Source organism: Lissotriton helveticus, chromosome 6 (genome assembly GCF_964261635.1).
Source record: "Lissotriton helveticus chromosome 6, aLisHel1.1, whole genome shotgun sequence".
Lineage (NCBI taxonomy): Eukaryota > Metazoa > Chordata > Amphibia > Caudata > Salamandridae > Lissotriton > Lissotriton helveticus.
The window spans coordinates 362,881,441-362,894,454 of NC_136067.1; the positions used below are offsets into that span (position 1 = coordinate 362,881,441).

The 13,014-nt window shown below is 41.9% G+C and overlaps 1 pseudogene; it reads right to left on the reverse strand.

Annotated features, from left to right (window-relative positions):
• Nucleotides 1–1,102: 1,102 nt before the first annotated feature.
• Nucleotides 1,103–1,276, reverse strand: LOC144764442 (U2 spliceosomal RNA; annotated as a pseudogene).
• Nucleotides 1,277–13,014: the final 11,738 nt, after the last annotated feature.

Here is a 13,014-nt window from a genome sequence, read left to right on the forward strand (position 1 = left end):
TTTCTGGCCGAACCCCATTTTATCCATAAGCCGCCACATACAATCCCAGTGAACGGGATCGAATGCTTTCTCTGTGTCCAATAAAATAAGCGCTAGCTCCCTTTTTTCAGATCCTGCAATATCAAATAGGGTTATTACTTTATTTACGTGATCCACCGTTCCTCTTTTTGGTATGAAACCATGTTGATATTGAGACACTAAGGGCGTTATAACTTTAGACAATCGATTGGCCAAAATCTTTGAATACATTTTATTATCACTATTCAATAATGATATTGGGCGGTAAGATCCAACCAAATCTGTGGCTTTACCCTTCTTACAAAATACCGCAATCGTGGCATCCGACCATGATTTAGGAGGATAACCCTCCTGTGCCAGCTGCATTACTTTAAGCAACACATCCTTAGTAATATTTAAAAATTGCCTATAAACCTCCTCGGGAATTCTGTCTGGCCCTGCCTCCTTACCTAACGCCAAACTTTTCACTGCACTTTCCAGTTCCAACATAGTAATCGGGGAGTCCAATATTTCTAATTTAGAGGGGTCTAGTTGTTTCAAACGGAGATAAGGCTTGGCCATTCGTGGACGGGCGGGGCGGGCAGAGAAGGAAAAGGACTCTGTATTTTCCTTCTAGCTCAGAGAAGCCATGGTCAGTATCCACTTCTCTGCCTCCCTCCTGCCCGCCCTTCCTCTCTCCCTCCCTCTTTCTTTCCATCCATCTCTACTTCGATCTTGATCCTACTGACTTGCTGGCAAACGTCCTCCATTGTTCCCCAGTGAAATGGATCCAAAATCGAATGAAACTCTGTTGCTGGAAAAGCACAGTTTCTTTCATGTTTCACTTTCAAAGTGCAGAGTCTGGAGGGAGAAGGGTGAGAAAAAAAAACAACAAGAAAATGTGAAAAATAAATACAAATTTATAAAGCACGGCACGTTGTCCGCAAAGCGGCAAATAAATTAAATAAATAAATAAAGCAAGACACGGTGACCAGGTTGGTTCTATTCTCACGCAAACACAGTAGTGCCTCTTTACAGGGTTTGGTAGCGGAGCACTACTTTTGTATTCTCGTCTATTTTTCAACAGCAATGTGTTCCCCGGGTGGGGAAGTGCACCATTCCTGGAGGTACTGCAATACCAGGTTGATGCGTGGAGTGGACAGAGCAAGCTGCTATTCCATCTCCCTGTTCCAAAAATGTATTTTAATATATGGTCCCCAGATAGAGGACGTATCAGATATTAAAATGATAAGAACAGATTTTTTGGGGGTAAAAATATACTTTATATATTTTTAGGAGTACAGATACATTTCAACCAATCCCAGAGGGTGGTAAGATTATAACCTGACTAGGTGATGCACGCAGGCACCTAAGTAGCGGTTTTCCATCGAGATATTTTTAACCTGGGAATATACTTTTATCCTAAAGTGTGCCCCCCTAAAGTACATCATATTACCCATTGCGCCCATTGTTTCTGTTTCCAGATCGACTCTTCTCTTTGTATGCCCCAAAGTTTAACGTCCGTGAAATCGAAAGTCATTCGTTTATCTAGGCCAGGGTTCTCCAACCTTTTCTATAGTGAGAGCATCTTCTGCTCAAGGAAAGTCTTCCTGAACTACTAGCAAACTTTATAACTGTAAAATAGAGACTACGCTATGACCACCCTAAGCAGGATTATCAGTAGTTACTACCCAAGTATTGCTGGTGCGGTTACCAACTGAAATGCCAGGAAAACATTCATCAATACGAAATGCCTCTACCTGACGTATGAAGTAACATTCAAATCTAGACATGCCCTATGGCACAAAGTATATAAATACAGCAGTAGGTCTCCCCAGCTCAGCTTGAATTATTATTCATCAGTTTCTGAAAGTGCACTTCTTTCTATCAAATACCACTTTCCACTGTGGGCAAACAAACTCAATTTAACAGAAGAAAATCCATTTTTTGAAAACAAAAACTGCCTTTAAAACATCCATTTTCAGATTTTAGGAAATGCACGGTCCCAAAACATCAGCCTTTCATTTTCATCAAGTACTCCCATGCACAAATGCCTCATATAGACAGACTACTTTGAATAACCAGGTATTACAGTCTTGTGCCACAGATGCTCACACAAACAAATGATGGAAGGAATGCTGAATGAATCATACATTCACCCCCAGTCAAGAAATTTGGGTTAAATCCATCGTTCTTTTGCTCACCTTCCCAGCCCAGTTTAGACCCAGCCATATGCAAATCAGTCTTGACCCTGTGCCTCATGGGAACAGTTCAGACCGAACTGCCAAGCCAGGTCCTCCCTGAACCAGAAACAAACATCCTGGGACCGGTTTCAGGGTATGTTACCCTTCATCAGCCAGGCTAGCTTTAATCCAGTGGCACAGTGAGCAAGGGACCCACGTCTGGGCATACCCATCCCACTTAGGGTGAAAAGTGCTACGCAAACAAATGATGGACGGAATACTGAATAAATCATACATTCACCCCAGTCAAGAGATCTGGGTTAAATCCATTTTTCTTTTGCTCACCATGCCACCCCAGTTTAGCTTGTACCTCATGGGAACAGTCCACATCGAACTGCCAAGCCAGGTCCTCCCTGGACCAAAAACACGGATGTCTGTATTATGCCAATAATGGCCAACATTATACTAGGGCCACAGTTGGGCAAGGCTAGAAACCATAAGGGTCAAGGCAGAGACCACATATCAGTCATGAGCATTATTACGCCAGTAATAGGTCAATGTAGGCCAGTCATTCTCCCAGTATGTAAATGATGGCAGCCAGTATACCACAACTAGACCAAAAATACCCCAAATAGTCAAGGATGACCATTATTATGCCATTGGCACTATTATGCCAGGAATGGGCACAATTATGTCAGAGATAACACCCTTATGATGGGAGCTAGCATAGACATTTGGTGGTCCTTGACACCAGGCTTAGCTTTCAAGAAGCAATAGTTTTTATTAGGGATGAACATAAATGATGACAAATCTCTTCATTTTCTCTGGTCTGAATCATGCCCTGTTCTCCTTAGGTCTTGAACTGGTTATACACCCAACTGACACATTTTCACTCAGACTCCTGCAGTCCCACACTTTGGTGAGTCAGCACCCATTACTGCTCAGGCTACTACTGTCAAACTTCTTTTATGGTCCACTGGTCACACACATGTTGTGACTGATAAAGCAGGGATACAAGATGGTCAATCTCCTTGTGGCTTAATTATATTGAGATTAGATACAGACTGTCAAGTGGCAGGCCCGATAGGCCGATACTTTTTGTGTTTGTGTGTTTGAGTGTTTAGTATAAGTTACTGCCATAGGTTTGGCTGGCTGTCACTCTTAGGATCTTGAGATCATCGATGCTGCCTTCTTTAATAGGCGCCTACTCTCCGAATTTGATACTGGGCTTGGCTTCGTCTCTGAGAGCTACTTTGAAGGTAGTGGCGAGCTGCCAGTAGCTCCAGAGCTACTCGTTGGAGACCCCTGATCTAGGCAAATATGTATGGTATCATCTACCTCTAAATGTTTATGTTTCAAAATAAGCACATCCATCGATCCATAAACTTTCTTACCCTGCACAAATAATCCTCCATAGGGTTTTGTCTTTATTTTTTGACAGGGAGGACCCTATACCATATAGGATAAGCTCATATGTGTCTAGTTTTGTGATGCCTTTGATAAGGCTCCCAATATCTTTACAAAATGTATTTGCAAAAATACAATCCACATAAAATGTATGATGGTTTTACCTCCTGGACAGTCCGGTCTAGGGCATGTGGCTGTTTGTGCAAGTCCTCTCTTGTGTTGAAAGTCTTTAACAGGCAGGGCGTTGCTTACTGCTTGCCATGAAATGTCTTTTTGGTTGTTTGTGATGTCCTGGTGGTTGACTTTTCCCCAGACAGCTTTCGAATGGTTTTCAGAGAGATTGTTTACCATTTCCATTTTTTCCATTTTTTCCAATTCTTTTTTCAGTAGTGTTCTGTTTTGAAGACATTCTGTCTCTATTTGTAGTTGCTGAAGCATCTTGATGAAAGGTTGGAGACATGCAAAAAGTTTGTGAGGAAAAAAAGCAACTGGAGTCATATTTTCTCTGGGCAGGAGTTTGAATTTGTAAAAAATGTCTCTGGGACCATGTCTGAGGAAGTTTGCAGCCAAGTTTCTTCCTTCTTTTACTGCGTTTTGGCAGAGGCAGAAAAAGGTGACGGTGATATAAAAGTATAAATTTGGCATTCCTTTCTTCCCATTTTGTGTGTGTTTGAAAACAGTGATTCTTTATACTTTTTCCATTTTTGAGTTCCAAAGAAAGTTAAATAAACATTTCTGTAATTGTCTCAGCATTGGTTTGGTAGGAGGATAATCCATAGCAAAATAAAAAATTAGAGGAAGAATAACAGCCTTACCTACCATAAATATTCCAGTCATTGACAGTGATCTTGTTTTCCATAGCTCCATCTTTTGGTTTATTTTTGTCTGAACTGGGAACCAATATGCTTGACCTTCTGTACTGTTTGAAAAAAGGATCCCAAGTATCTTTATTGGTCTTTTGGTAGTTGTGACGTCATTTCCAATTACCTATGATGAGGCAAGTACTCTTGTCAATGTTTAGAGTTAATCCTGATTCTTGTGCAAATATTTTTGTGTGAAGAAGTACCCTCCTGGCTGAAGAAGGATCTAGGCATAGAACTGTCACGTCGTCCATGTATACTATGCATTTGGTGACCTTGCCATTTGCCCTCGGAACAAAGACTCCTTTTATGATTTTGTCTTTTCTAAGCAAGGCCAGTTGGGGTTCCAGGGCACAGATGAAAAGTGCAGGTGACAAGGGGCATCCCTGGCGTATTCCTGATTTAATTTGGACGTCTGTTGTAAATTGCCCGTTAACCAGTATTTAGCTGGTTTCATTTGTGTACAGCATAGAAATCATATTTACAAAAGGGGTGTGATGTATTCCTATAGGTTCTGTATCGATCCCCCTATTCCTGACCCTGTTCTGGTTAACAAGTTAACTAGCAGCCATCCCATGATGCAGAAACCGTTATCTGATGATGCCACACCACGGCACAGGAACGTGTTATCTGATTAAGTCATAACGCTTGCAATCTAATTAGACAAGCGATATTCCTCCAGCCCCTGATAAGGCATACAGAGTTCTCAAAACAAATCAAACCTATGACAACCTGGGAAAAACCCTGCGGCCATTGTTTTGATTTCATCGAGAACTTCAGCAAAAGAATGTGCTAACGACCAAGTCGTATGACATCCTTACTGACGTATCTATGTCCATCCTTACGTCAATCTCGGCACCTTACAGGTATAAATATTACCGGTATTGCCTTAAGCAAACACACGCGGTGGTGACGAGATCGGAGCAGCCAGACTTGCCGAAGCCCAGAGCAGAGCAGACCCCGCTGGCGCAGCCCCGCCTTCCTGACGCGCTGAGAACGAGACGCTGCTTTCTCCTGCCGAGAAATCCAGCTCCGGCGCTTCCGGGTAGCCCTCGCAGGCAGCCTGGAATATCGAGACCAGAGACGAGAGATACCATCCCTCATTCATCCTAAATTCCAGGTACAGAACTGAATAACCCCTCGCAGAGAATTCTTGAGTCAGTCACTTGGCAAAAACAAACTTAACTTAAACTGCTACTTTCTATTCCCGCCCACGTATTAGGCTTAGGTCAGGTACACCGGGGTAGGCGTAGTTAGAAACACCAGTTGAGTACGATTAGTCAAATGTATATGTATGTATCTATTTTATCCATTTTAAACCACCTTATGGCTTAGAAACCATATAAATGTTTTTACAGTATTATTTTATACTTCTGCTTTTATTGTATGCACTTTACTTAACCATAAGTATTGCGATAATATCGATCCATTTCTCTTGTATGAGAAAAGAGACTGATCAATAAATAACATCTTTTATTGAACACGCCCGTCTCTTCCTTTTCTCTACAATCTGGTGAGACTAAGAATGCACGTACTGACTGAGTAAAATAAGTTGTCTTTTGTTTTCACACGACTCTAGAGATACACTCTTGATTAGGGGAGAGCAAAGTTGTCATGTTCTATGGTTGTCAGAAACTAAATCCCTTCTTGTCTATCCAGGGAGGTTCAACTCCTCCTTGCCTATTCGAGAAAGTTTCTAGTGAACTCTGAGCTAGCTGGCAAACCCAAAACTTTAAGTCTAATATCGACAATAGAAGACCTAGTTAACGTCTGGTCTAGGCCTATACTATTGAAGGTATTATTCCAATGCGCAGAGCCTATTGGGATAATAGGAACTACACTACATGGCGCCCAAACGTTTGGAAAGGCGATAAAACTAACGCAAGACATTAGAGTAACTCAGTCGTGCTTTTTCACTCAGACCTCTTTTTACCCATAATACTCCAAAGACGTCTGGAGTGGGTGAAAGGTCATATCCGCCAAACCTCGCAGGAAGAAACTCCTATGTATGGTTCTTGGTATAGTCAACGTTGAAGGATACACTGTTCCAAAATATTGTGCATCTAATCTTTGTTCCCATAAGAAACCTGATCTGCAAACAAACAAAATAACCTTCCTGACAGTAGAATGTCAGAAACTGAAGAAGAAAGAGAGATAGCTAGAGTAGCAGCTGAACTCGTAACAGCTGATAATACTATGCAAGAAGCAGACCCGAATTTAATACTCATCGCGGTCAACATAAGGAAATCTATAACTTTGAAACTTATAGAAAATGGACTGACACCTAGAGGTGGCACAGTCATATTCGTAATAGAGGCACACGAATATCGGCAGACAGAGGTGTTCTATTCATGGATACATTTTCCAGCAGCAAACGCTGTAACAAAGGTCTTCCACCATTATAAAATAGAGGAACCTCCGGATACCTACACTCCTTTCGAGGAGGTGGAAGTACCACTTAAATTTCAAGAGCACCTGCTCTTGTTTAATGGCGCCCTACAACACAACAATCACATCACCAGGCTCGGTCCACTAGGTAGACCAGGAGCAACGTGGCCGGTCCTAGCCGGATACACACCACATCCAGACATCGAAAGGATGTCTGCAGCAGATCTTTTAGTACAACTAAAACAATTAATAAAAATACATAGACAATTAGTCCAATATGTAATGCGGACTTCAACAATCCAACCAGCAATTAAAATTCCACAGCTGACCCCTCATCAGGGGAACACAAATAAAATTACACCACAGAACATACAGTCCTGCCTAGGTAAGGTACCAGCTAAAAGGGAACAAATACCATTCTGGTTAGCACAAAAAATCACCCAAATAGAGGCGGTGTTTCCAGACACCACTCCTGTGGATAAACACAGGATTCTGACTATCTGTCTTCCAATGGGAATCGCACCACACGTGGAGGACTGTGACACTTGGGGTACAGTCTTTGCTTCCATTTACACAAAAACACATGGAGTTCCATCCATGTCAGTAATACCAGATGTGCTAAAACAAATTCAAGACGAATACGGTCCAGAACCCGCTTTAACTCTTGGTATGAAATTACTAAAAGACTTCAAGCAGGTCTCGGCAATATTACTAGCCAACATAAAAGGAGAAGCAGCGAATGTGGCGATCCGCCAGAGGTTAAAAGAAACAGATATAGCAGACCAACCAGCTGAAATTGCCAGAATCATAGAAAAATCCTATGAGGAACTAGGTAGAGATAGTTTAGGTGAAATACCAGTAAAACCCCAACTGATTGAAAGTCCTGAAAAAATATTTATTAAAAATAATTTAACATCACAAAAGAAGAACTGGGATGGAAACAAACAATCCAATCCGAAAGAAAAGAGATTCCAGTCCAGAGGAAGGTCTCCTCGGCGAAGAGAAAAATCTCCAAACCAAGGACACAGGTCTCCCCAAAGTGAGCCCTCTGGGAAAAAATACAACCTTAGAAATAGGGATAATATAAAGAAACCGGATAGATATCAAGATTTTGATACACGTCCCTCTCAATCTTTTCAGACTTCCTCGCAGAAATCGGAAAGGAGAGGACGATCGGAACCCAGGGAAGGGCACGTCAAGTCCAAAGACAAGGAATCTGTTCCTCCAAATAAGAAATTACAATTTCCAAAAAAGAAGGTAGCCAGTATTAAAGTATTCAACAATGCCGAGAATACTGAGGACACAGCTGAAAAACGGAGAGTGGGCTCAGACAATGCTAGACAGCGCAGCAGAAGTGAGCATAGCTCGCAAAGTCCTTATGAATCATCTGGAGACAGTGGACACGAATGAATACCTTCAAGTGGAAACTGCAGACACCAGAGTTAGCAAACCTCACAAAATATATGAAATAACATTACGTATAGAGGGGGATAAGACTAGAAAAATAAGGGGACTATTTTGGGATAATCTCTCCAAGGGCTATGACATCCTTCTAGCTGAAAAAGACTGGCCACCAGAGTTTGTCAGGGACTGCCCTCATGGCGAAGAAATAATTATGCCTGCCTTCTCAAATCATATCCCAATTCATAAAAAATATACACTTGCAAGAAAGTGGGCAGTAGCTCAAGCTCCTGCTTTATATAAAAATCATGTAGGATGGGATGAGGACTCTCCTCCTCACAAAATCCAGTTAAAAACACAACCTACTGCACAAAGACAGTACCCAATTAAGCAAGAAGCTAAAAAACAGGTAAAAGAAATCCTAGACCAATTAGAATACCAGGGGGTGATTGAAACTTGCACCTCACAAATGAACAACCCTTTGTTTCCTGTTTCCAAACCAGACAATTCATATCGTCTAGTTTTGGATTACAGACACCTTAACGCATGTTGCAAAACTTTTGCAGTACAAAATTCGCATAGTGCAGCACTAATGAATAACATAGTGCGCAAAAAATACAAAACAACATTAGACATCTCTAATGGATTCTTCTGTCAAAATATAGCACCAGAGAGCAGATACTTGTCTGCGTTCTCAATAAATGGCGCTCAAAAACAATTCTGTCGGTTACCCCAAGGGTTCAAGAACAGCCCAGGATTATTCTCAGCGAGAGTAACAGAATTATTACAAACATATGACGAAGAGGCATTATCTTATGTTGACGACATATACCTAACAGATGATGACTTGGATACTCACTTGAAGAGAGTGAACACCATAATACTTGGGTTCGCAGCAGAGGGTTACAAATTCAACTTCAAAAAATCCAGAATTGCCCATCTAACAGTCCTGTTCTTAGGATATGAATTATCAAGTGAAGGCAAAAGCCTGGCTGACAATTTCCTAGAGAAATGTGCCGTACTCCAAGCACCTAGAACACTAAAAAACCTACAGTCAATTCTAGGCTTCCTAAATTTCGGAAGAACATACATTGCAAATTACGCAGAAAGGGTGAAACCCCTTTATGATCTAATAAAACCAGATTTTAAAAAAACCAATTGGACTCAAATACACACAGAAATTCTGAGATCCTTACAAACAGACATGTTAATTAAAACAAAATTAGAAACACGTGATAACACACGCAACCTTGTGATTCGAGTCATCCCAGGAAGATGCGGATTCACATACCTGACCTCTAACGAGGGAGAAAAGGTACCAATTGCATTCAAATCACACTTGTACACTAAAGCTGAAATGAAATTTAGTCCAACGAAAAAAATTCTAACTGCAACACAGACAGCTATAGCAAAAGAACGAGCCCTGGCACAAGGTAAACGAATAATAATCGTGACACCGATACCAGCCCTAGAGGCGGTAACAAAGGCAAGCATTCCGAATGCTAAAGCACTACATCCGAGATGGATACAGTGGGCTAATTCTCTTGCTGCAACAGACGTGGTATACGAATTTGATCCCAACTTAAAAACACAAGAATTTCTCCAATACGAATTTGAATGTCCTCCGCCGACCGAAATTCTGCCTCTAGATCATTACGGCTGTATAATATACACAGACGGATCAGCACAACCCGCAGTGGGGGGTAAACAAGCTTACAGTGCTGCGTGCGCGATTGTTAAAGGTCGCTGGCACGAAGGGAAATTTAAACCAGCTATCACCAAAACACAATCTCTGGGAGATTGTACAGCTCAGCGAGCTGAACTACTGGCATTCAAGATGGCGCTTGAAAATACCGATCGAGAATTCCCCACACTCATAGTGTGCGATTCGTATTATTGCGTTCAGTCTTACAATGAATACTTGCAGATCTGGCTTCAGAATGGTGTTAAGGATGCAAAAGGAGGCACAATCAAGCATAAAATGCTCTGGGAACAAGTAGTTCTTTTACAAAAAGAACTACCAAAGACTCACGTGATACATACACTGAGTCATCAACGTGATGGCGTTCACGTTGCAGGGAATTCATTGGCTGATGAGGCCGCGAAGGCAGCTGTGCAAACGGCTTCCGTAGCTGCCATCACACGGTTTGTGATTTCACTGTTGAGACTAAAGAATTTGTTTACAAGGAAACCAAGAATGTGTTGAAGACGTTTACAAACTGCAATAGTTCTAACGTTATATATGCAATTTTATGTCCATGTGATCTTATTTATGTTGGACAAACCAAGCAGAAAGTCAAGTTACGGATTTCCCAACATCGGAGCAGAATACGTTGTAAGACACCCAACGCCCCTTTGGTCGAACATTTCACTTCCAAGGAGCACACGGAAAATGATATCCGCTGGACAGTCATAAACCAAGTGACATTACCACAGAGAGGAGGTGACCTAAATCTTCTGCTCAATAAAGAGGAGTTAAAATGGATCATAAGGACAGATAGCCTGAACTCTGGTCTTAACCAGCAAGAGGACTGGACCCCATTAATCTGAATATGATTTCTAATTGAGAAGAGAAAAGTGAAACTTTCTGGCCTTGCAGAATCTGTAAATAATGTACTCTAATTTTAATGTCACTGTAATTGTCACAATTGGTTTTGTTTCACACAGATGTCACCACGTTGCACTATCCTCCCCTGCACACTGTTCTCACCTATCTACAGCTTTCACTCACTGTCCTAAGATGGCCTCCAAGCTCTGGTCCCTTCTTTATTTTCATGCCCACTATTCAGCCAATGGCTGAATATGATAAAACTGTTGGGCTCACATGACCCGCCCAACCAGGAAATCGAGGTTGCCGACTGATCCGGTAAGCATAGGACATGCCGCTTTGGCGTCCTGTTAGTCCCGCGCTACACCGGGCCCCCCTGTATTCCCTTTACCTATCTATTCCCATGTCCGCTAATCCCCTCCTTTTACCGGCAGGCCCCCTGGTTCCAGGATCCCAGCGCGACGCGGCGCTCCCGGTATTACCCGGTGTACAAGGTAAGCACTGCTCGTTCCCCGAGTAATTGTCTAGACTGCTTGTCTCTGAATTGATCCACCTACAACATTAACTGTACATAGGTACATGTGGATACAAGATTATACTACTCAACCTCCGGACCCTCAACTTAACGTACTTGATCCATGGGTAAGCCGCCGTTTTAACGATCCTTTGACCGCCTGAATAAAATGCGTCCCTTTCCTTAAACATGTGTATCCCCCCTCTCCTTTAGATGATCCGACCCAGTGGATAATATCTCCTGTTTTGGGCCTTTTCCGCGCGCTCGTCCCGCGAGCTCTTAATTCAATTTCCCTGGATTCAGAAATAATAACCTATATTCTGCATCATTGGTAAGGCGCTTCCATTTTACGGTAATTTACCTTGATAGATGGTTGGCCATAGCCCTAAAACGCCAATCCCTCCCTTCTTCTAGATATACCAGTTCTAGCGGATTACTAATTATACTTAAAGTGATCCCGTGCCTAATTGAGCTCCAGTACCTTTATCCCTCTGGTAAGCCCTTTACTTCTACCTTGTTGTAGCCACATCTTTACAACTCACCTCGTATCACTGCGCCGTTTCTTACTTGTTTACCTTTTTTATTGACATGTTCTACAAAAATTATAAATTTATTGCCGCACTTTCTCCTTGATTTTCCTTGGTATCACCGCGCCTTATGTTATCTGATCTGTTTGCCACTCGGAGCCTTACTCTTAATATCACTCACTTGCTCCTACTCACCTTACTATGCGCCAGAGAATGTGCCTCCTCACTTAGTCACAAGCTTGGGGACACTACTATCGATGTCACTCGTTGTCTCCACCTGGATGCTGGTAATTCGGCCTGATAGTCACTATGATTATGTGCGTTAGAACTTATTGTATTTTTTCTGTCCCTCTTTCTTCTTTTTAGGCAAAAGAGGCTTTTAAATTCAAAAGGCAACCATTGTTTTTGTCCGTCGTCGACCTAGTGTGTACCATATACCTGTGATATTATTGGTTACAAGAAATGTGTAATGGTACCTATAAGAAATTCTCTGTCTAAATTTCAACTTTTCAGAGTTTGTTGATTTTGCCTTACAAGCCCTTTTATGTATGTTGTTCGTGTAATGTTGTGGCTGGGTACAGGTTGTGCCCCACGCACGTGAATTGTTGAAGGTGTTATTGTGTTTTGAAAATATTTGTTGATTTAAATATATATTTGAGGACCTCTGCCCGGCTGGGCATGTCTTCTATAATATAGAACTGACTGAGTCTATATTTATTTGCAATTATTTGTCTTGTTGTCAGGGACCATTGTTGTTTTCCATATAACTTAGCTCCCCGAGGTCCCTCGCTGATACTAATTGGGGTCCCCTTGTTGTTTGAAATAGATATCACACGGTCGAAAACAAAAATAGACAGCGAGATATTACAAGCTGTCAGCGCTACAGGAAAGGATTCGATAGAAACACTCCCGAAAGGCTTTCCAGTAAAATACTCATACATAATTGATGCAAACTCCGTCCCTTTTGCTCGAATCCCTGGAGTGGGGGATAGAGTAATTCCAAACATGGACAGGAGTACTTTGTTAATTGCAGACGCACATATGGGTGAGGGTCTCAGACACCTCAAACTAAAAGATTCTCTGGAAGAATTACAATCAGTGTACTGGTGGCCAGGCATGAGCCTGCAGCATGACATTTTTGTAAAAAAATGCCCGGACTGCAACATAGATCGCAGTGGCGAGAGAAACG